This window comes from Equus asinus, chromosome 22 (genome assembly GCF_041296235.1).
Source record: "Equus asinus isolate D_3611 breed Donkey chromosome 22, EquAss-T2T_v2, whole genome shotgun sequence".
NCBI lineage: Eukaryota > Metazoa > Chordata > Mammalia > Perissodactyla > Equidae > Equus > Equus asinus.
In genome coordinates this window covers 11,428,232-11,453,302 of record NC_091811.1, presented here as the reverse complement: position 1 = coordinate 11,453,302, position 25,071 = coordinate 11,428,232, and the positions used below count along the sequence as shown (strand labels likewise).

At 45.4% G+C, this 25,071-nt stretch overlaps 1 protein-coding gene across 43 annotated transcripts in view; it reads right to left on the bottom strand.

Moving 5' to 3' along the window:
* MICAL3 (microtubule associated monooxygenase, calponin and LIM domain containing 3) overlaps positions 1-25,071 on the bottom strand; it is a 188,502-nt gene that overhangs the window by 116,657 nt on the left and 46,774 nt on the right. Inside the window, exon 1 of one of the 43 annotated variants that reach the window (XM_070495265.1) lies at positions 3,969-4,109. The exons of the other annotated variants lie outside the window; for them this stretch is intronic. The gene's annotated coding sequence lies outside the window, so the exon portion shown is untranslated. Of the gene's footprint in view, positions 1-3,968; positions 4,110-25,071 lie in introns of those variants that run through there. 43 annotated transcript variants of the gene reach the window in all.

Here is a 25,071-nt window from a genome sequence, read left to right as displayed (position 1 = left end):
TTTCACGAGAGAAAGCAATAACTAAATACAAGGAACTGCCATTTTCCCCTTTTCCACGTCAACAGGCACAACACTCTCTGTGTTCCATGGAGGCCAAGTTGAAGACAGTAATTCTTTATCTGAAAGACACTGACTTACCTTCTCATCTCAAATACGTCACTTACTCCACAACCCCTCCTGGCTCTGGATATGAAAACTACACTGCTAAAAACACAGCTTGTCCCAACATCCACATGGCCAGGAGGCCAGCAAGGAATGCAATTAACTGGAACTAACCTTCAGTTTTCCTTAAATAAAAGTTTATTCTAGGTAGCAGTAAACAGCAAGAGAAATATTTTAAAGTTCCTAAAAAGAGCCCATTCTTTATCATATAAACCAACTCTTATCTTAGACATGGTAGGTAGTTAAAAGATGGCTTGTAGGGGCAGAAAAAGCCAGATGTGTTTATCCAAAGGCAGAAGAAAGGGTGAGATGTGACAACCAGTGACTAGAAACAAAGGTACCAGAGTGATCGCTCCATCAGGGGCCCTCTTTGCCACTTGCCTTCTTTGTGGGGATTTCTGTAGCTTTATTTGTTTTTTTGGCAAGCCTACAGCATTTTGCAATCCTGACCTTGCATACTCTACCTGTGTTTATAGTCAGCTTTAACTCCACCAGAGACACAATGTTTGCAAAGCTTTGAATACACCTGGTCTGATCTCTCTGCCTTCTGTCAAGGGAGAAAATGATTTTCTTTGTTCCTGAACAGCAGCCCCACCTTCCATTCCTTGACAGGATTTGGTGCACTCAGTGCCTGATGTTCTTGCTGAAACCAACACATTAAAGCTCCTGCAACATGTACTTCTAAAATGCTTTCCCCATAACGCCTGCCATAATGCCTGTCCTATGCTCATACCTCCCTCAGAGTCTTAGGCATTTATTTTCAAAGAAGAATGTGTAGGCTGTAGCCCACTCTGTTTGAAACAAATATTCACTTCCAAAGAGCTGGTAACTACCACAGATAATTTCCAAATCAGACCCCACCACAGATGAATACCTTCATTAATAACTGGCCCCCAGTCCTTCTGTTGATATAAAATACTTTGAAATTAACAGGGATCAGCCACAGCTCCCAAACAGCTGCAGTGCGCCTGCTTCTGAGCAGCAGGCAAGTATTAAGATTCAAGCCTAAGGGATTTCAACCTGCAGGTCACTAATGACAACAGATAAATAGAGGTAAGTTGGTCCCTGGAACAATGCGGCAGGCACCCAAGGTAAGACTACACAATATTAATTCCCTTGGGCTGCCTCGCTTTTCCTACTCTGCAAAGCAAATGACCCCAGCAGGAAGACATTCGAGAGTGCTACCTCATTATTCTGTCACTCTGTGGACCGGCACTGTCTCATCTCGTAAGGGAACTTATCCAGCATTCTGATCCACACTGAGAGCAGCTGGGGAGAACTACAGGAGAGGGGCCACTTTTATTATTGCCCTCATTTCCCTCATTCCTAAGGGTCAAACCCAGGTCCCGCTCCTCCTGGTCTCTCTCAGACCACCCCTGTGTACCGTACATCCCAATATCCTGGGAAAATCAACATTCATAATCACAGGAACCTAGAGACCAGGAAACCTGGCCAGAAGGTGCCAGAAATCCTGGGGACTGAAAAGCCAAGGTGTGGAAGGAAGGGCTACAGAGAGCGAGGAGCCTGAGGAGGGAACAGGAAGAGGAGAGGATGCCAGGTTTCCAAGGCATCGATGCAATTTCTGCCAGTTGACAATATCCTGCGTGTTTTGTCCCGTGGCAGCTGACTGCTGACTCAGAAGCCTTGCACATTCCTTGGCTGTGGAGGAAAGTGCTGGAGAGACAGCCTATGAAGTACACACAGGAGCAGGGTTTATGTTTCTATTTACAACAGGAGTAAAAGGTTGTCTGACTCATGGCTGGTTATGAGAACACTCAATCTCTGGCTCTTAGAATAGGTGAGTGGTTATTTGAGGGGTAGAGGGAGAATTATCTTTAAAAATAGAAAAAGGATGGGGCTGGCCCAGTGGTGCAGCAGTTAAGTTCACATGTTCCATTTCGGGGGCCTGGAGCTTGCCGGTTCAGATCCCAGGGGTGTGGACCTATGCACCACTTGTTAAGCCACGCTGTGGCAAGCGTCCCACATATAAAGTAGAGGAAGATGGGCACTGCTGTTAGCTCAGGGCCAGTCTTCCTCAGCAAAAAAAAAAGAAAAGAAAGAAAGAAAGAAAAAGAAAAAATAGAAAAACGAAACAAAACAACAAATAAGAATTATACTTCCAGAGTACGAAACTAGAGCCAAATTTAATTTTCTCTCTAGCCACTGCACCATTAATACACCAGATGGGCCAATCTGTCTCATACAGGAATCTATGAAATGTTCCTTTCCCAGCCTAGTCAGTCAGAGGTGTGACTTGTCTAAATAGATGTTAGAAGCAGGTATACAAAATGTCATTAGGAGGAAACTTAGATGAAAAATGTGCTTCAGATTATAGACATTCCTTCATGTCTTGCCTCAGAAACAAGGACCAAGGTCGCCAAATGCCTTGGGATCTTGACCAGTCTTTCTGCAACAAGGGCGGCTCAGGTCACTATCATCTGTGGATGGGGACACTGAGGCCCTCGCCTAGGTTGGGGGTCAATGAGCTGACAATCAGACCATCTGGGAATGAGCCTCCTTGTCGCCTCTAACGCTTCCCAGTTCCTGTACCAATAGCTTCTCATCTCTCAGAGCCCTCTGACAAGGTTTCTAGATAAGGGAACAAGCTCAAAAATACAAAAGGAGAGCAGTCTTTCTCATGTATTCTTGTTCCTGTGTGTACTCCATCCTCAGCTCTTTTCTGACTTTCCATCATCTTTAGCATCAAACTGCCACTTAACAGGATGTTGAAGAAACAGGAAACTAGCCCCCACCCCTACCTCCATGTCCCTCCCCACTCCATGCACCTGCTCTGTAGTCACAAGGTGTGACTCCTCATCTGCACCAACCATTCCACAAGGACACTGTTTCCACGGCTGTCTCCTCCACGACTGAGAGCTTGCTTAGGGCAGGGGCCAGCTCTTTGTACTGTAGCCTGACCTATTGTGGAAACGTACTACATTTCTGTGGAGTTGATGAGGGGATTCTGTCCGGGAGCCCAGCAGCTCAGCACTGTAAGGACCAGTCCTGGGGAGAAGCATTAGTTTTGGCCCTTGTCGCTGGGGGAGGTGGAGGAGAACTGGTTAGATGTTACAGAGGAGCCTTCTAACGTGCTACTGAAAAGCGCTATCTCAGAACGGAACGGTCAGCCTGGCAGGGAGTGATATTCTAAGAGGAGTAGTTAGCAAGAACGTTGCACTTTTGTTACAAAGCCTCACACCACGGTATTCTTGTCTGTGAAATGGCCCTCTCCAGGGCGGTTTGAGAGGAGCCTGGACCAGATGACCTCTGGGTTCTCTTCCAAGCCTCCAGCTCTGAAAGACACTGGTATGGCCCTAACTCTTACGTTATATCTTCTCTAACTTTTTACTTTTACTTTTTGCTAATAACCTATTTCTTCAGGAAAAGCAAGTTAAGAACACCTACACAACTGAGAAGTAAAGTGAGTCAGAAACGAACTGACCTCTGCCTTGTGGGTGTCACCTCAAACATACCATAGAAGTCCACGTCAGAACCAAACACCCAACAAACACGATGGGTGTGCTGGTGCCAGTGCCCATGCCTGTCCCAGACAATCCAGAGAACGAGGAGTCAAAAAGAACAAGGCCCAAGGCCCAGGGTCTTATAAATAGTTCCCTCGTCTGCAGAATGAAAGTAATACCCATCGAATCACAGGGTTTTGCAGGAATTGAGGTAATGAATATAAAATGCGCAGCAGTGCCAGGCACATAGCAACACCCAATAAATGGTAGTATTGTTATGACTATTTAGTAGTTTATAGTCCCAGTAACAAAAGGTTACACTCAGGCTAATAAATGGCTACTTACAGAACGGAGTGAGAGAGTGCAGATAGTTCTGTTTGGAAGGGAAGAAAAATGTTTCGCAACTTTCTCTGTTCCATCATCACTCTTTACCCTCTCCATTCCATCTGTTCTACAAGGTGTGATAATGGCACTGGGTGGGAGGGGCTAAAGGAATAAAATCTGTGTCAACAAGTTCCCACCAAATTTGGATGTTAAAACAAGAACGATGAAAGGACTTCTATGAATAACGGTAAAAATAGCTAACATACTGAATAGTTGCTAGTTGCAGATCCATACCTTATCTCACTTAATCTTCACCACATTCCCATGAGGTCAAATATATTATCGCCATTTTGCAGATGGGGAAACTACAGCTTAAAGAAGTTGAAAGATCACACAGCAAGAAAGCAGTGCAGCCATGTTTTGCATCAGACTGTCCACTGCAGAGCCCAAGGCCTTAGCCATTACGAAAAACCACCTGAGAATGTGGCTTGAGAAATAAAAGCTCATTAGAATGCGTGCTCCTGGTCCCTCGCTGCCTGAAGGCCAGAACCTGCAAGTATAACAGATAGACCCTGTCTGCTAGGAAGATAGCTGCCCAGCTATCAAAAGATATGCAGTTTCAAGTAAATTTAGCAAGGACACATAACACAGGACTCTCTTTCTTCTCACCATTTATCGCTGTGTCTGCCCCTTTGAAAGGGGAGTTCTTTCATAAATGGAAGGAAGGGCAGTCTGGTTTCACAGTAACTCTTCCTATTGGCTGCTGGGAGGCTAAGCGCTAACACAAACGCTCACCAGGCTGCACTTTTCAGCAGGCTCCAGCACCCTGGCTGTCAGCATTGCCTTTGAGGAGTCAATCACAAAGCATTTTCAAATCTCCTAAGGCTTCTCCATTCATTGTAGGAACTCAGGGCAGGACAGGAGGTGAACCTCAACCCACCCACTACTGAGCATCCAGAGCTGAGTTACAAAGAGACCAACACCCTCCTGCCCCACGAGTCTGAGAGCATCACTAGGCCCCGGGCTTCAGGCGGTGAAAGGGCCCCTGACTGGGGAGAAAGGCTCTTTGAGGCTGGGGGAAAGCACAACCAAAAGCTGTTCTTTTCCAGAAGAGTGAGTCCCATCTATTCTGCTCAGCACTATGTGCCCAGTACCAGGCACACAGTAGGCACTCAACGAGTTTTTGCTGACTAGATGGCTACCAAGCCACTTGTGCTTGTGCAGACTCAGGAAGCGGTCTGGCTGGCAGCTGTGCAGGGTGCCCTCTGGGGCCACTACAGTACAGGAGCTCAGAGAAGCGGCAGCAGTCCAAAGGGCTGTAAAAATCCCATAAAGATGACTGGAGAGCTGGTGGGGAAAGTGCAAGGTCCCAGGAAGCGCTCTGCAACATCTAATTACCGCCCTCTCCCAGGGGCAGAGCCTGCAGCTAAAGCTTTATAACGCTTGCCCAGAACACACAAACACTGGCAAGAGATTAACCTGGAACAGAATGTAGATGTTTCTCAGTTGTCCAGTCCACCTACTACCAACTGCCACAAATCACAAAACACACAATGGTCAGGGCTGGGAGGGACCTGAAAGGTCATCCAGTCTCATCAGCCATCACACACTTGCATCTTCAGTATGTCATCCACATCACGCAAACAGCTCCAATGACAGGCAACTTTCTACCTTATGAAGTTGTCTTCACAATCTTTGAACAGCCTCAAATGTTAATTTCCCAAGTACTCAATTTCTATGTAGAAGATCAAAATCATTCGTTTTTTTAAAAACATAGTTTTTTTACCCAGTGATCTAAAATTTATCTCTTAGAGGCATCCAGAATAAAATTAGTTCCTCTTACATAACAGCCTTTCAACTATTTGCTCTCTATACATTCTCCTCAGTTCCTTCAACCATTTCTATTTTCACATGGTTTTCAGCTTCTTCACCTTCTTAGCATTCTTCTACAAGCTCCTACCATTAATGTCCACACCCAACTCATCAGCCTTTCCTCCTATGACAATGAAAGACAACTATCCACATGCCTACCTAAAGCAACCCTCCCACTGTGTATCGATCCCCTCCCCTCTCTCTCACTCAGCGACATCACTTCCCACATTGGTCCCTTTCTCCTGCCTTGAGCCCTCCGTGCCAAACCAAACTATTCCCATCAACATGAGACCTCTCTTCTTTAAAACCCTGACCCCAGCCCCTCTGACTAGCTTACTCCACTCCCCAAAAGCACTGTCTGTGCTTGTGGTCATGATTTTCTCTTCTCCCACTATCTTCTGAACCTCCAACAATTAGGCTTCATCCCCACCACTCCATGGAAATGCCTCACCAAGGACACGCGTGATTTCCACACTGTCAAATCCAACAGTCAACTCCCAATCCTGGTTTCCTCAGCCTATGTGCAGCACGAGTCACGCTTCATCCCCTCCTCTTGGCCTCCAGGACAAATACTCCCTTGGGTCTCTACTTACCTCATTAGCTGCATCCCACGTCCTCTGCTGGTTCCTCACATATCCCCAACCTTTGCATATTGAAATGGCCATGCCATCACTCAGTCTTTGGGTCTCTTCTCAATCTACATTCACTCCCTACACATTAGTGGCTTTCAAACTTTAAAAATCATACACAGTTATCTCTCTGTATATTTTTATATAAATGTAATCTTTTAAAAGTTTCACAAGACAAAATATATCCTTTCTACTGCAATACTCTGATGTTTTCTATTCTATTTCATCTAAAAAAAAATTGCTGATCCCCACTGTATTGATTCCATGATCCATTAATCAGACACAACCCACTTTGAAAAACTGCCCTTGATGATTTCTTCTAGTCCCAGAGCTTTAAGCACCATTTTATAGTAGAGTTGATGGCACCCAAATATTTATTTTCTCTCTTCTGACCTTGTATAATCAATTGCTTACTTGACATTTCTACTTGGATATTTGACAGGCATCTCAAACTTACACACAAAACCAAGCCCTTGATTCCCATTCCTGCCCCTTGCTTGCTTCTTCCTTAGTATTCTGCATCTCAGCAAATGGCACCACCATCCACCCAGCTGCTCAATCCAAAACCCCGGGAATTATCTTAATTTCTGTCACATTCCATAACCAATTCTTCAGTAACTTCTGCCTGTTCTATCTTCAAAATACAGCCCAAATCTAACCACTTTTCAGCGTCTCTTCCTCTAGTACCCTCGTCAAAGTCACCACCATCCCTCACTTGGATCACTGCAACAGCCTCTCCCTGCTTCCACTGTCCAAATCCGCCCCCCCTCCACCCTCCCCACCCCATATTTCCCACACAGCAGCCAGAGCATTCACTTAACTGTCAGTCAAACCAGGTCACGCCTCTGCTCAAACGCTCCAATGGCTTCCCATCTCAGAGCTAAGCTCAGTCTTTACAAGGGCTGACAAGGCTCCAAGTGAGCTGCCCTCACGTCCATCTCCTCATTCGTGTCCTACCACATTCCCCTGTGCTCCTTAGGCTCTAGCCAGACGGGCCTCCTTCCTGTTCATCAAGCAAGGTCTTTGCCCTTCCTGGTCTCTCTGCCTGATGCTCTCCACCCAAATGGCCACATGGCTTCTTCCTCATCTTCTTCAGGTCTTTGCTCAAATACCACCTTGTTAGAGAAACCTTTCCTCCCCACTTACATGAAAGAGCACCCGCCTCCCATCACTCTTTGTCCCCCTCACCTTGCTTTGTTTTTCCTCAGCTTTTCTTCCACCTGACACAGTATACTTACATTTATTTTAAAATTTAAAAAATATATATTTAAATATATATATTTATTAAGTATACTTATATTTATTTCTTTATTGTCTATCTCCTCCAGCAGAACATAAGCCTCAACTAAAAGAGAAAAGAGCTTGACTGGAACGTGCTCCAAGCTGTTGACACACACTGTACAGTACCACCCCAAACTCTTTTTGTCAGTGTTGCTTCCAAAACAGCTCCTCCCCACCTACAGTTATGTGCTTTGTTTTCAAGACCCATCAGGACCTTTTAACTATCTTCACTAAATTTCATCTTGACTGATTCAGCCAGAGCCATGGCTATGGCTCTCATCTTAGCATAAAAGTAAAGATTTTCACAACAGCCTACAAGTATAAGGCCCTACGACAGCGTCTCACAAAATTTTGGTCTCAGGACTCCCTTATAGTCTTAAAAATATTGAGGACCCAAAGAACTGTCAATATTTGCTGTATCTGAAGTTAAAACTGAGAAGAAAATTCAATATTTATTAACTCATTTTAAAACAACAATCAATTAACATATTAACATATTTTATGAAAAAAGTTTTCCAAAAGAAAAATTTAGTGAGAAGAGCTGACATTGTTTTACATTTTTGCAAATCTCCTTAATGTCTGGTGTAAGAAATCAGCCAGATTTTCATATCTGCTTTCTGCAGTTCGTCTGCTGCAACATCACATATCATGTGACCTCCAGAAAACACCGCTGAACACCGACAAGCAGACAAGAGGGGAAAAGGGAAATAACATCATCTTAGTCTTATCATGAAAGTCACTTTGATCTCAGGGACCCCTTGGAAAGGTCTCAGGGAGCCCCCATGAGACCTGCACCGCTACACATCTTACCTCTCTCCCCTCCTCCTCCTGCTACCGCCTCGCTCATCCTCTTGGCCACAGTGGCCTCCCTGGCTGTTCCTTACACACTCAGACACACTCTCACCTCTGCCTTTCACTTGCTGCTCCTTTTGTCTGAAATACTCTGCCCCCAGGTCCAGTCCTGCACTCAAAACATACTGAGCATCCATTACGTGTCAAGCCCTTTTCTAGGCTCTAGAAATAATACTGCAGTGAACAGAGAAAAACCCTCTGCTCCAAGGGCACCTTCTAGAGGAGCTGGCACGTGCATGGCTTACTCCCTCACCACCCCTGGGTGTTTACTCGAACATTACCCTCTCAGTGTGGCCTTCCCCTACCACAACATTTAAAACTGACTCCCCACTCTGCTAATCTTCTTTCCCTGGTTTTTCCCGAAGCACTAACCACAACTTGACATACTATAAATGTTATTTATTTATTGTCTGTCTTCCTCTCTAGAATGTAAGCTCTATGAAGGTAAGGATTGTTGCCATTTTGTTCACTGCTCCTTCGTCATGCCTAGAATAGTTCTCAGTACACAGCAGGTTCACAATAACTACCTCTTGAATGAATGAATGGATAGGTAAATGAGCTTCTCCAGCCTGCCCAGACGTCTGGGGATTCAGGTGGAATTCTGTTAAGATATGAGACAGAAGTCATATCAAATGAAAATGGATTGAGCGTCTTCAGGCAAGTGCCAGCAGGCTGGGAGAAGGAATACACACAAGGAGGTCTGGGAATCCTAACAGGGAACCCAGACGGTTTCTGCCCTCTGCTCCTCTGGGGACTTGCCCCTTCTCCATGACTACTACCTGCCCCAGACCTGCCTTACACGTGCTCTGCACAGCAGGCCCCTGCACCCAGCTCAGGACCTGTTCTTGTTGGCAGGAGAGGAGAGCAGGAGAGGAGCCAAGAGCTGGAGGCAGCATGTTTTCAACAGCCAAATAGTTTCACAGTGACTGTCCCCTATAAAAAGAAACAGGTTTCTAGAAAAAAAGAGTGGTATCAGTGTCATGAAATGCCATATGGCAGCCCCCAGCCCACTTCCTCAGAGAGATAAGTGAAGGACCCATGCTATTTCTAACTCCGAGTCGTGCGTCAGTAACCACGCAGCCGTCACAAGCCCAGGTGCCTGCAGAGGCAGTGCTTCATCAGAAGCAGGCTGATGAAGGGCGGCTGGAGGGTTACTGTGCACCTCACTCTGCACCAGCTTCCGATAAGGGTGCCCAGGGACTGGGTAGAGAGGGAGGGTGGCAACCAGACATGGAGAGCTGGGTACTTCAAACATCAGCTTCAGAAGTGGAATGCGGATGGGACAAAAACAACTTTTCTAAACTGCTGGAGAAAAAGAAGTCAGCAGTGCAGACTGATGCAGCTGTATCGACTATCCCTGCAACCACATGGGGCCTCAACACTGCCCACACTGGGTCCAGTAAACCCACCTCTGCGTTCTCAGGTCTCCACTCCATCTCATCCTTTCCACTCTCAATGCCCTTGGCCCTCATATGATCGAGAAAAGAGACAAGGAAGACCTCACCTTCCTGCTCTCCAGCCTCCACATTTACTGGCCTCCCCACCCCCCGTGCCTCAGAGATGGGTCCCACTGGTCACAGGCTGTCCAGCCCAGCCCCTTTGTTCTCCTCTGAATCTGGCTCCATCTACTATCACACATTTTTTTCCATTTTAACCACTTTTAAGTATACAGTTGAGTAGCATGAAGCACATTCATGTGTTGCACAATCATCACCACCATCCCTCCGTCATACATTTCAAACTTCTTCCTCACTACCAGCTTACTTCTCCCTTGGCCTGCCAATATGCTCAAGCAACTCTTTTCTTTAAACACCCCCTCCCCCCCACCCCCTTCCCTGTACGCCCTTCAAGCTCCTGACTCTCCCTCTTGCTTTCATAATTGAGCTTCCTGAAAGAGCTGTCTACTCTTGCTGTCACCACTTCATGACCTCCTAATGACTCTTCTCTGGTCATCTTTTCACTCCCTCTCCAATCTGGCCTCTGTCTCCATCACTCCCCTGAGGTTGACAATGGCTTTCTAATTGTGAAAGACTCACTTTTCTATCCTTATCTCACTTCCTTCTTCTCTATAGCTCTTCCTAGAAACTCTCCTCCCACAGCTTTGTCTCTGGCTTCTCCTACGACTATTCTCATCGCTGCTCAGTTCTCTCAGATGGCTCCAATTATTTCATCTGCCCCTCTCTTTCATAAAATCGGATGACCCCTAAACTTTTATCTTTTCTGACCTTGTCCCTGAGATCCAAATGCTACTAAATATCCGCATCTAGACATCCCACAGGTATCTCAAACCGAGGGAGTCCAAGACAGAACACTTCTGCTCTCTTCCCCCAATTCACACCCCCTCATATGGTCAAATGCCACCACCTCCACCCACCAAATGGAAATTTGGGGTCGTCTCAAACTGTTCTCTGTCTTTACCCCCTAGTCCAATTAACCAAAAGGAAAGTCCTGTTGATTCTAACTCTGTACGACCTCTATTTTATCAAGTTCATCTCCTGACCATTATCTTGGCAGAAGGACCCGTGACCTCTAGCTTGCCTTATAGTCTCTTAATCCTAACTCCCTTCCAATCCATCCTTCACGTGAATACCAGAGTGTTCTTTTTTAGGGGCAAACGTGACCCCTTGCCTCAAATCTGATCCTGTTACAGTCTTCCACTGTCTTTAGGAAATAATACCAACCCTCAGCAAGGTTCAAAAGGCTCATCAAAATCTAATGTCAGCCTTATTTTCTACATTTCCAAACACAGACTATTTTCTTCAGTTGTAGTTTCTAGCAAGTACCAGACTCTTACAAGCTTCCTCAACTTTATTCACGTCGTTCCCCTTTGCCCAATATGTCCTTCCTCCCCATCCACCTGAGCTTCCTACTCATCACTCCAGACTACACTGAAATGACCCCATCAACCCAATCCCCAGGCAAAGGTAACCACTTCCTCCTGTGTGTTCCTTCTCACCTTGGCACATACCTCCCTGTAAACACTTCCATTTGCTCTAGAATTATATCCATGTCCGTCTACCCATTATCCCATGTGGCGCTGGTTAGCAGGACGAATAATTAATTTTTTTTTTTTTTTAAAGATTTTATTTTTTCCTTTTTCTCCCCAAAGCCCCCCGGTACATAGTTGTATATTCTTCGTTGTGGGTCCTTCTAGTTGTGGTATGTGGGACGCCACCTCAGCGTGGTTTGATGAGCAGTGTCATGTCCGCGCCCAGGATTCGAACCAACGAAACACTGGGCCGCCTGCAGCGGAGCGCGCGAACTTAACCACTCGGCCACGGGGCCAGCCCCACGAATAATTAATTTTTATACTTGCACCTAGTGTACACACTAGTGGAAAAGCAGGTGCCAGGAAAGAAGGAAAAAGATCAATGAAAGTCTTACTTGGGCCACAAGTAAGGAAAGGGGGTTAAGATTAAGAGGCTATCTTGTCTAAAGTCACAGAACTACAGAAAAGGAGAAGAGGCATCTGGTGATGATTAGTTTGTTATTAACTTGTTATTGATTTATGGGGTGGGAGAAGAGCAAGGAAGTTGCCAGAGCTGAGTTCCCTATGCATCTGTGGACGGCTTCTGACCATGAGACGACCATTGCTCTCAGTGTACCTTCCAGGAGGACAGTCGCCTTTCTCAGATACTTCAGGATCACCGGTATCGTGGCTTCAGAGCCCCCAGGGGCTAGAGAGTCTAAGGAAAAGATTCACCAGATGCCCCACAGAGTTCTTGGGGATGGAAACAGGGAAGGAGGGAGGAGACAAAGCAAGTACAAGTATGCTCTTCTGAGAAGACTGGCTGCAAAACAGGAGAGTAAGACCCAGCTGTTTCAGGAAGCTGGCAGCTTACAAAGGAAAAGATCTTTGTTTTCCAAAGGCAGGTGTGCCCCTCCCCCCCACCCCACACACCCAGCAAATGGACCAGGACTGCCTCGGCTCCAGGCCACAGAGACAGTGGCCCTAGGTGGCTCCAAGGCCATGATTTTTTTCAACTGTTTTCATGGAGAAAACCTCAGATGTCCTCTATATGCAGAAATAAACCAAGAGGGCTAATCTTAAACCAGCTCAATAGAATATACTTTCCCTTCCAAATTAGCTTAAAAGTGCATGGGAGTTAGGTATAATTCTTCCCAATGAAACAGAAGTTTTCTCTGGATCAAACGCTCCTCAAGGCCAACCCTCTCACTCCTCTCTGACATCATCGATGATCACTCCCGCAGCTACATCCCTAACTCCTTCAGCTGGGAAAGAGTCCATTTGGTGAGAAGTGAAATATCCAAAGAAAGGGAATAACAACAAGCTTTTCTTTCTTATAACTTAAAAATATTACAAATTCTCCAAGCTATACTCTGGCAGTCTCTTCAAAGTAGACAGCCCATAACTTCTCCCAACTTACACCACCCCCTGCCCTGGGGGTGACCCACCCCATCAAAGGGGGTGCTGAAGTGTAGCCAAAACTTTCATTTCTTTTCTCCCAAAGCCCAACTGCCAAAAATCAATTGCCATGAGACCTTTGGGCTCCAAAATTCCAACTACTCCGGGCTGAAAGCCAGCAACCTACCAAAGTTTTTCTACAGGAGACAAAGTCATCTTTACTCAGTTCCATGCCAACGAAATGAGGTGGTGTACCCCAAAGGCCTGGAGGCTCTATTTCACACCCACCCTCGTCCTAAAATGCCAACATGTGATGGTCACGAGGCCCAGTGCCGCCTTCAGGCCTCCTTCTCTGGTCCAGCAGCAGCAGTTCCAGGTTATGAGTTGTTCCCTGTCCACCAGCTGATGTTCTAAAACCTGCACCTAATTTATGACAGGTGCACGACTACTGCTAATCAGCCTGCTGGCTCTGGTACACAGAAGGTCAACTCCTCGGCTTGCTGCATGGGCTGAAATCTAAACTCTAAGAGAACCCAAGTGCTCTCTAGGGGATATTATAAAGTGTTACTTACAGCCTGACCCTCTCACCACTTGTGCCTTAGGCAGGTCTAACTCCAGGGAAGCCATCCTTAGGAGGAAGGCAACCAAAGGCTGCCATCTGCTCACTCGTGAACCAGCAGACTTCTGTGCCTGTAGCCAGGACTCAGGACCACTCAGTACCAAGCATGACCAAGCTGATCCGGGTGCACCTCACCTTCTCAGGTTCCCCTTTTGGGTCCAGATTGAGTATACCACCTTTAGAAATATCACTCACTTTAAAACAGGGAAAAGTGAACGTATTCTGTTCAACTTAAATACATATTTCATCCAGATACTGGACATTATAGACATAAAGACTTTGTTAAAGGACCTTAACTAAGCCACCTTATATTTCAGAAGACATCTGGCCAGAAGCCCAGAGCACCTCTAACCGCAACATGAGGCTAGCGGGAATTCAATAACTATCACGCTGGGACGACAGCAGGAAAGGCGGCCTCTTTGTGCTCTGACTGCCTACCTCCTGTGGGGCAACTGAACCTACACGTTGACATTAAAGCCTCAATCCCTGTTAGTAACAGCAAGTTTGTTTTTCAGCAGTCTGGTGTGTGACAAGCGCTGACATACCACAGTGAAGGTGGACCAGATCTTTGCCATCATGAAGCTAATGGCTCCTCAAGGGAAAATTAATAATAATCAGATAGTGAAACAAACTTGTTTCATATTATTGCAATCCAACCAGATGGAGTGGCATTTGGGGTGAAGGCAGGGACATTTTTTTACCTCATTTCCAATCATCTAGATAATTTGGGGAAGAAAGCAAAAGAGGACAAAAAAGTTAGAGAATATGTAGACAACTGGAATCGTTACTTCCCCTCTTCTGCCACTGAACTTACAAATGGAACTGCACTCAGATTTTAGTTTCACGGAAATTCTGTCTACCCTGAAACTGGGTGTTAACAGAGCAATAAAATGGCCAAGCAGCAAGGGGAAAAAGAAAGAGTCACGGAATCCAAATAAACCACAAACTGGGTAATTGGCCTCTGGGCCCTGGAAAACCTGAGCTTCTCACCTTAGACCCTCTCGCAGAAACAGAAATGGGCGCGGCTTCTGCCTGGTAGATATTCCAACCAGGTCAGGTGCTGGACGCCCTGGGCAGAGAACTAGAGAGGAGCCAGGTGGAAGCCACAAGCTGTGCCAAATTCCTGACATCACGACCCTGCAGGATGAACCAAGAACCACGAGGACTTTGAGCAGGGCTTCTGGCTGCCCAAGAAGAGTGGCATCTGGCAGGGGACGGTGCAACGCTCAGGACCAGAGTCAAACTTACATAGAATAAGATTCATCTGTTCTAAGCGTATAACTCAATGATGTTTAGTAAATTTACCAAGTTATGCAACCATCACCACAAACTCATTTTAGAACATTCCCATTGCTCTAGAGGGGGGCTTTAGTAACTCCCCAAACTGAAGACGATTATGGGTTAGTCAGGTTTAAGAGGCTGATGGATGGGAAGACAGAAGTTAGTATCCACTTGCTGTTGCTGCCAATTCAGCAACATTTCGGGAACCCGGACCAGGCCACAGAAAGAAGTCACAGCCATCGTTCCTCGGGATGAGAAGCACTCAGCTGGGCTTGGCTTGGTGACCTGGACTCTTAGACAATCTTTTTAAAAAAGTAACTAATGCTGAGAATAGTGCTTCCCAAACGAAAACGAGGAATGCCTTAGTCTGTTTACACTTCCCAGCCCTCCCCTAACAGCGTCTCAGGACGGAGTTTATACCACAACCAAGGAATCAAACACATTTCAGGAAGTCTTGAACCCAGCATTGCCCCTCTGACAGCTGTGCACTTTCAGAAGCACAGGGGAAGGCACCGGGTCACGAATTCCAAACCCAATAATTTTCCAAATCACTGATCACACAAAAGAATGTTGGTGATTCGTTCACAAACTTATGAAACTTATGAAAAAATGCCTTTACCTTTAAAACATAAACACACAGGGCCTGCCCTGTGGCCGAGTGGTTAAGTCCGTGAGCTCCACTTCGGCGGCCCAGGGTTTCGCTGGTGCGGATCCTGGGCGCGGACCTGGCATTGCTCATCAGGCCATGCTGAGGCAGCGTCCCACATGCCACAACTAGAGGCACTCACAACTGGGGTATACAACTACGTACTGGGGGGTTTTGGGGAGAAGAAGAAAAAAAACAAAAAATTCCCATAAACACACAGACATCTTAATTGATGCTACCCATGGGATTGGAGGGTTTTACAGATGTCTTTTATCCTGAGACTGATGTTGGCGAAAAGCTGTCCATTTTTCGTCAAATGTAGGATGTAACCAGAAGAAGCCAGGAGGACAGAAGACTCCGAGAATCAGAGGAGGTGCAACTTTCCCACAACTGCCCTGCTGAGACCGAACGCGCTCCTGGAGTCCACCTTACCACAGCCACCTCAGCACTCCACGACATCCGTCCTCCCAGGCACAGCCTGACTTGGAGAGGGAACACCCCAAGAGAGAAGGTGACCCCACTAAGAGCAACCCAAAAGCCAATTTAAAGGACAGAGGGTTATACACCTGAGCTCTCCTCTCTGGCTTCTCCCTGCATCTTCCTCGACTTCTGCCGCACTGATAAAGAGGAGGGCTCCTAGGGTTCTGTCCTTGGCCCTCTTCCATTCTGCACCATTTTTGTAACTCTCTCCTGGACATCTCCACAGAATAGGGCACCTCCAAGTCAGGGTTACTCAAAACAGAACTCTTCACCTCCTCTTCCAAACTTGTTCCTCCCCCTGAATTGCAACCCTAGTGAAACTGCCATCCACCCAAGCCAGAATTCCAGGTGTTGGCCTCCACATTGGCCTGACTCCCCACACTCTTTTCCTTGCCAAAAATAGGGCGGTGGAGCACTGCACTATGCTGCGTTCTGGAGAGTGCAGATATGCTCCCACGTGCTCTTCCAAAGCTCTCCCCATAGATCCCCTCCTTTCCATCTTCACTGCCTCGAACTGCATTCTCTCTACCTGGACTCCAGCAACACTCAAGTCTTAAATGTAGATCCTGCTTCAAGGTGGGATTTTTATTTTTATTTTTTGTGGTAAGATACATATAACATAAAATTTGCCATTTTAACCGTACAATTCAGTGGCATTCACAACGTTGCATGATGATCACCACTATCTATTTCCACAACTTTTTCATCACACCCAACAGAAACTCTGAATCTGTTAAACAATAACTCCCCGTATCCCCCTCCCCTCCATCCCCTGGTAATCTCTATTCTACTTTCTGTCTGTATGAATTTGCCTATTCTAGGTATCTCATATAAGTGGAATCATATAGTATTTGTCCTTGTGTGTCCAGTTTATTTCACTTGGCATAATATTGTCAATGTTTATCGACATTGTAACATGTACCAGAACTCCATTCCTTTTTTATGACTGAATAATACTCCATTGCATGCATATATTCGTCCATTAGTGGACACTTGGGTTGTTTCCACCTTTCGGTTAGTGGGAATAATGCTGCTATGAACATAGGTGCACAAGGTTGTAGATGCTGCCTCAAGTTTGAAATTCAATTCATATACCATATTTCTTCCAAAGTGATCTTTCTCAACAAATCTAATCATGCCACTTCCCTGGTACACACATTGAAAGACGTCATTTCGCCAACAGACTGAACTCTCTGGCTGCCAGCCCACGCTGACATTGCTTCACCTCCATCCTCATCACTCTGTCCCTCCCAACATGCACCCCATGCTTCAGCCATTCACATCTGCTTGCCGCTCCCGGAACATGCCATGCTCTGCCTGTACATCCTGTACAATACATTTCCCTACCCACGCACACACTCAACCTCCTTCAGTCTTCTCTGAACTAAGGCAGATGATGAGTATGGACCTTGACATCCATCAGGGCTTCAGTATCACAACTTCTCTGAGCCCTACTCTGAACAACTTTGCTCTTCCCTTCTTCCTAGGTACAGATCTTTCCTCTGTTCCTAAACCCCTCCCACTAGACTCCACTCCTGGAAGACAGCGTTTCTCTCAGTCAGGTTTCTATCCCCAGCATTTAGCAGAGTGTCAGATCCACTACAAACATTCAAATCTTTATGGAATGAATTAAATTCCTGGCTTACATAAATATACTTAAGTGCTCAAGATAAAAAAAAATTTAAAAAGCAATAGAATTTAAAAAGTAATAGAAATATCTGTGGATCCAATATTTTGTTTTTAAAATCATGTATAAGTTGGGTTGCTAACTTCCAATCCTAAACTGTATTAGCTCTCTGAGAAAGGAGCAATAAATAACCACATTTTTTTCAAAGGCTTCCCTCTTCAAACATGCCTGAACCACCATCTGTTCCCTGCTTCAGAAGGAACATGCCTCCTTAAAATCAAAGGGCTACTTGTAACTGAGAATAGTCTCATATCCAGAATATGTAAAGGATTTGTACACACCAAAAAAGCAGACACCCAATGAAAAACGGGCAAAAGAGTTGACCAGGTACTTCACAAAAGACATCCAAATTGCCAAAAAGCATCTGAACAGGTGCCCAATATCATCAGTCATCAGGAAAATGTCAATCAAAACCACAATGAGACACTACTACACACCCATTAGGGTGACTAAAATTAAAGACTGACAATACCAAGAGTAGATAAGGATATGGAACAACGGGAACTCTTAGACACTGAGAGTGTAAGCTGGTACAACCACTTTGGAAAACTCTTCAGCAGTAGTTCTCGAAGCTAACCATATGTCTACCTTAAAACTCAACAATTCTATTCTTGGGGACACATCCAAAAGAAATGAATGTCTGTGTTGACCAAAAGACAAGACTTCAAAACTGGAAACAACCAAGATGACCACAGATAGCAAAACGAGAAAGAAGTTGCAGTTACGGTCATGCAATGGAACACCAGGCAGCAGTGAAAAGGAACGAGCTGCTGCAACATGCAGCAGCATGGATGAAACTTACAGATCAACAGCGGGTAAAAGGAGGCCGACAAAAAAAGAACATATTGCATGACTCTGTTTACATAAAGATCAAGAACACAATTCACATCCATGGTGCAGAAGTCAGGGAGAATAATAGTTAGGGGTAGGGATGGTGTTACTGTCTAGGAAGGGGCAAGAGAGAGGCTTTGGGATCCTGATTTGGATAGTGGCTACACAGAATGTCAGACAGTGCTGTGTCTGCTTGATTATGTTTTCCAGAATCCCCAGTTAAGAGTTCTGACTTAGAATTGGCCAAAAGAGGAACTTGTTTGAGATTTGGAAGATGGAATTGAAGCAGTGGCCATCACTCTCTAAAGGTCTTAGCAGTCCATTGTGGTGAGGGACAGAGACAGAGGTGCCTGGAAGGTTCCAGCCTGTCCTTGCTCTCCTCTACACTGCCTCCAGCTCTTCTTTCTCATTGCTGACCCTCCTGACCAAGAGCCTCAGGTCCACCACCAGACACTTGGCTGTGGACCCAACTGGACAGTAGCTACTCAGAGGCAACAGCTTCCCACAGAACTCTCCAGGAGTTCCCCTGTGGTGGTCGCACTTCAGCAATGGATGTGCCTGGCTTCTCAGACTTCCCTGTAAGCTCTGACTTGTCCACCAATGCCAATGCTTCAGGCAGACTGGGTAGCGACTCCTCTCTGACCGCCAATGCTCCCATCTGGAACGTCACTCCCCCATCTCCTCCCACAATTGTGTTAGGTCTAATTCCTGTAATTTGACGCCCTTATTCCCAAAATTTCATAGTGACTCAACTCCCAACTGAACCCTGTCAATACAAACAGATGTTTATATATACACAAACTTGAGTGGTACACTTAAGATATATGCCCTTTAAGAACATATGCTATACCACCACTAAAAAAAAAGTCAAAAAATAAACCAAGAGGACATCGCTTTTATGTCACATGAGAACCGTGTCCTGAGAAAACAGTAATCTGGGAGGCACCCAGCAGCACACATGAACAAAATCTATGCTATACTTCACTTACCAAGGAAGACTCCTACACAGCGCTGCCCAGCACAAGATCTGGCAGGCAGCTGGGAGCCCAATGGGTGCGGCCTCTGACCAGAGCCAGGGCAGTGCGTTTTAAAAATAGCAAATAGGACACATGCTCTCTGCCTGGCAGGCTATGAATTCCTTGGAAGCAAGCTCCTTAGTCCAGAGTGAGTTTTCCCTTCTGAAGGGATAGACTCACCAAGTTCAGTGTCACCAGAATGAAACCAAGTACCGGGTCTCTAAATGGGAAGAAAGGGACATGAGGGGGAAGGGCAGAGAGGAGCCACAGACACTCCTCTGCACCTGGGCACCCCCACAAGAATGAGATGTATACCTGGGCATCCCCAAAGTCACTATTTTCTCGGCAGAAGACCAACGTGTCTTGCTACCTTTTACTTCATTCATCCAAGTATTTATTGAGTGTGTGGTATATATGTCAGGCCCTATACTTGACATTAAATTTACATTGGTCAAGGAAAACACAGTGCCTGCCCTTAGAGAACTTACTGTCTAGTGGTGGATATAGACAAAAAACAAGCACACATCTACAAAATTTGAGTGCCAGAAAGGAAATGCACAGGTTACAGGAACTTAGAATAATAAGAGGGGCCCTAAGACAAGTTGGTCACGGAAGCTTTTTTGAGCAGGTAACTTAAAGTGGAGGTCTGAGCACTTTTCATTTGTAAGGTAAGTTTACTACTCTCCTGCCAGTGCTCCTGGCTCTAGCTGAAATCTCAAGGACATTAAGCACTTGTAGTAAAAACCATTTGGGTAACAAGCAATGAAGGATGAACACACATCCACATAGGCATTAGCGCTCATGACCCTGAACAAATACCAGGCTCCTGGTCCCCACCACTGGCCACCATGTACAGTAGTGCAAGCTCCCCAGTTAAGGGTGGGGGAGCAGAGGATGACATTCGGCCCACAACCTCACTAAGCAAACCATACACCTGGTGAGGAGGAGCATCCACACAGGAGGGGTGCATTTTCCCACCCCACACAAAGGTGCTGTAGGAGCGAGTGATGGCCACTCATCCCTGCCATCCCTCAAAAAGAACACACACCGTGAGGTAGGACACAACGCCCATGGGGCCTGGTCTGGGCTATGGACGGTGAATTCAGGCTGGCGAAAGCATCTGACTCCACACTGTACCTAGTGAAGAAGAGACCTGACTCTGTGTCTGCAACTCTGAAAGGTGGCATCAGACAATCACTTCCAAAGGAGTCAAACAAATGCCTCTTTCCACACTTGGAAATGAAAAGCCCTTCCTGGTTGGAGAGTGACTGGGGAAACTAGGCTCCTATCTTTATACTAAATGAGAATGACTGCCCTCTTCTACAGCAAATAGTCCCACCCACTACTGCCTGTCTACTGCCAGAAACAGTTACCTCACCCAAGGCACCACGGAAACATTAGGCACCCATTCAAAAGACATCTGGAACCATCAACTCTATCCCACACACTATTGATCTGAGCTCATTTAAACAGACCCAGGAGTACGTACCATATCTACCGAAAGCACTAACAGGCAGCCCTAGAAGTCCGGTCACCAGCAGCAGTTCTGTGCTGCTCCAGGCCAGCACACGCCTTCAGAGCCTGCAGAAGGCCCCTGGGCCACTTACAACTCTGAGGCCGAGGACAAAAGCCTGCGAACGGAAGTGCCATGGTCTGGGGTGTTTTTTCAAACAAAGAGCACATTTTCTTCCTTTGTTAGCAAAATGAAATAAGCAAATTATGAATAATCTGCTAAATCTTTTAAATATTTTCACCTTTGCCTTTTAAATAAAGGTATACACGTGTTATATTTTCAAGACAAAGGAACTAGGTAATATTAATTTTATCACAAGTTATAAAAAATATGAAAACTATAACGTTGGGACTGTGGTGACTGACTTGCTCTTGTTAAGCTGATCTGCATAACCTATTTAATGACAGCAAAATGTCATATTTAATGATTAGCCAAAGATAATCTAAAATTAACCACCTTATTTTTTTGTAATATCAAAAAATAGTCCCATTGAATCCTATATGTATTAATCAATAAGGGATTATTAATACTGATGATCACTCAGCTTGCTATGGTTGGCTTTGAATAAAAGTATAAAAGATTCAGCAACTGTAAGGAGTAATAAATGATCAAGATTACCACTAGGGCTAGTGCCCATTCTTCTCAAAGAGAACTGACACAAAATTTACGTAACTCCTTATCTTTATTCTCAATAGTCAACACCAAATGTGTAAGACCCCTGAGCGTAAGTGATTATATTATTATTCCCATAAAATTCTGAACTTCCCTGTTCCTTCTCTCACCTTCAATTCTCAAATCTGACCATTGTGCCTTCTGTAACTATCACTCCATACCCAGCTAACTCCCCTATATACTCAGCCTCACCTCCCAGAGGTTTCCCCCGTCCTTGCTCTCCCCTAAGACACGTCCTCTGCAGTCTTTCCGAGTGGGCACTTTTCATTAGGAGCTGATGTGCTTGGTGTCCGCTGATGTCCACTCTCTCTTCCAGACATCACCTCTCTACCATCTTATACAATATGTGGACTTTTGAGGATCAAGGTCTGATTTTTGCAATGTATCAATCAGCTGCCATTTTCATATTTGCCCTTTCTGGGCCAGTTGGACACAACTTTAAAAATAAGACTTCTTATTGGTGAAAAGCATTTGTGAGTCAGCCTATAAAAGAAGAGAACTGATCCTGATGAAGGCTGTTAAATCCATACAACACAACTTTAGAAAAGCCAAACCAAACCCAAAGATCAAAGGGAACAAGGAAGGACTAGCTCCATATTCAAATCCAGTGACGGACTATACGAATGTATGAAAGGATGTAACATACGCGGGAGTAAAAGAATAAAAAATCTTTATCACAAGGAGAGAGGCACAGAGAACATAAACCCAAGGCTGTATAAATACAAAAGCAACGGCAGCCTCAGGGAATCAGAAAGGGAGACTAGGCTGAGGAGGCGGCAGAAATTAAGTAGAGAATAATCAAATGCTTAAAGAACATTTTCTATATCTATGGACTAATTTCAAACGTTCACAGAGAGCTATTTAATCAGGGCGCAATAAATTACACAAAACAAGCCAAAAGCCATGCAAACTCCCATGATGTCAGAACACTGGCAGAACGATGAGTTAATCCACTCTTCCCTTACCTGGCCACGAAAAATGTACAAGACATCCAGTTGTGCCCACAGGCCAGAGGACAAAAGGACCAGTTAGAACACTTATTCCATCTACTTTATCACAGGCCCAGCAGGTGATCACTCAGCACTGACTGTACTCCACAATGCTCTTTGCTCTCTCAGACCTATACCAAGTCTTGATTTTGGTTACTGTGGGGGAAAATGCAGCTCAGAGCTATTCGACACCATTTTTCTCTGGCCTGCTATCACCCTAAGAGACTCAGAAGACTCCTGCCCAGAGAGATTCCATCATTAGAGAAGTGAACACAAGCACTAATGTCTACTGTCAGCCAAGCTGAAAACCATGGTCATCCTCAAGAGTGGAGATGAAGCCTTTCAACCAGCGGATAATGGTGACAGCAGGCCAAAGTCTGAGCACTGCAGGCATTGTCCCATCTCAGTTTTTCCAGAGAAAGGTGCCTGGGGCTTGAAGAGAGGCCCAATGGATTACGAAGGCCGTTAGCAGCTACAGCTGGGCTCTTCCCAGCAGACAAGGGGTTCCCTGCAAAGATGGAAGTTGAAGGAGGGAAAGCAGAGACAAGTTGAGCTTCAAGTGGCACAAGAGAGCAACAGATGTTATTGCTCATAAATTTAGGCAATTTTCAATTTATGGCACATATACTTCCTTCGATGATGAGAAAGAATTATCATGTGCATCCTATGTGCCACTTTTGGGATGTGTGAAAAAGGGAGAAAAAGGAAAACAAATTACATTTCACTATACTCTGAGATTAGCTATTTGTTCACTAGAATCATCAGGGAACCTGAAAAATACACCAATGATCAGGCCTTACCCCAGATCAATCAAATCAGAATCTCTGTGGTGGCATGGGGTAGGTGTGTGCCACTCTACTCCAATCATGCTTCTAACGTGCCACCAGGGCTGAGAAGAAAGGAAACAGAAGGCAAGTCTGGGAATACAGCACACATTTGGCTGAATAATGAGAGGTTCGTCCATCTTCAGATGGGCCTTCATTCCTACATAAATGTCAACCATCTATTCAGCAAATCTCTACTCTCCCCAACCTTAAAATAACAATAACAAAAGGAGATGTGCCAAACAAAAGAATTGAGTAATATCCTACAGAGCTCAGGGAAATGGTGTGCCTAACCTCCGAGTGTGTATGCTTTGTTTAGGAAAATGTAAACCAGCTGTAATGCTCTGTCTCTCCTGGGGTTACACCACAAGCACCTAAAGATAGCCCAGTGATTGTATGCTGGCAGGGAGCACAGAATTCAGCACACTCCCAATGGGTAAAGGAAGACCATACACCAGCGACTGTGGCTGCCAGGCCAGCTTTTAGAATTTCCTTTTGCCCAACAAATCAAAGTCCTGGGTGCTCCAAGAAGGGTAAATATAGCCTGGCCTCATAAAGGCTAGTTCTCTGGGTTGGGAGAGACGCCTGTCCAGTCCTCTCTTCCGCCAATGATGCCTCCTGTCAGACATACCTCACCTCCTCCTCTTACCAGAGTGGTTTGACTTTTCCGGTCAAGCTTTTTGGAAATGGTCATTAAGGTCAGTGCTAATTCAGGTATGACTATGAGTCTGAAGAAAGAAAAGTGGGTTGAAAAAATGTGTTCTGAGGTAACGTTTTGGGTCTTTGGCCATGCTTGTATGTAAAATGTAAGGAGAAAGGCTTTCAGATGCTTAGAGACCTCACCATGTCTAAAGACAGTCACCCAATGATCCTTGACAAAACAGAGAGCTTCATGCATTGGTGCTATCTGCTGCAGAAACCCCTGGAAGAAGCCTAGCCTCTGCATTAGGCTTCCACATAATCTGAGCAGCTACAGATGAGAAGCATCGAGCAATTCTGCTGGGCCGTACAAGTTGAGCCCACCCACAACGTCAACCAAGGCAGTCCTAAGGAGTTCAACTGTGATGGGTATTTCCCTAAGAGACTCAGGCCAGGCCAGGCCTGTCCTACTGGCTCACCCACGACTCAAGTGTTGTCTCTGCACCACACAGCCCCAGTAAGGGCCAAGGTAAAAGCAAATCTCATCAAGCCCATGCAAGAGTAAACTCAAAAGTCACTTCTGCTCCTTGGGCTCTTTAGATCAGAGGCAACACTCTTGTGGTTGTGCTACTCCCTTAATTCACATATTAGAGTTCTCATTATATGATGGAAGCATGCTGACAGCAAGAGTTCCCAAACTCTGCAAGGAAACAATGGAAATTTTTCTAATTATTATTTATTTTCCTGAACTTAACCCCTCTTTCTAACCTTTCTTGGGCCAGTAGAATGCGGTTTCTTTGAAAATGCCTCTACCTTTCTCCTAACAGAGAAGATTAAAGCAGAAAACCAAAATCTCTTCAGTGAAAAAAGTCTCTTCACCGCATGGGACTATGTGCTCTCATGAAAAACAAAGGCTTTTTCCATATA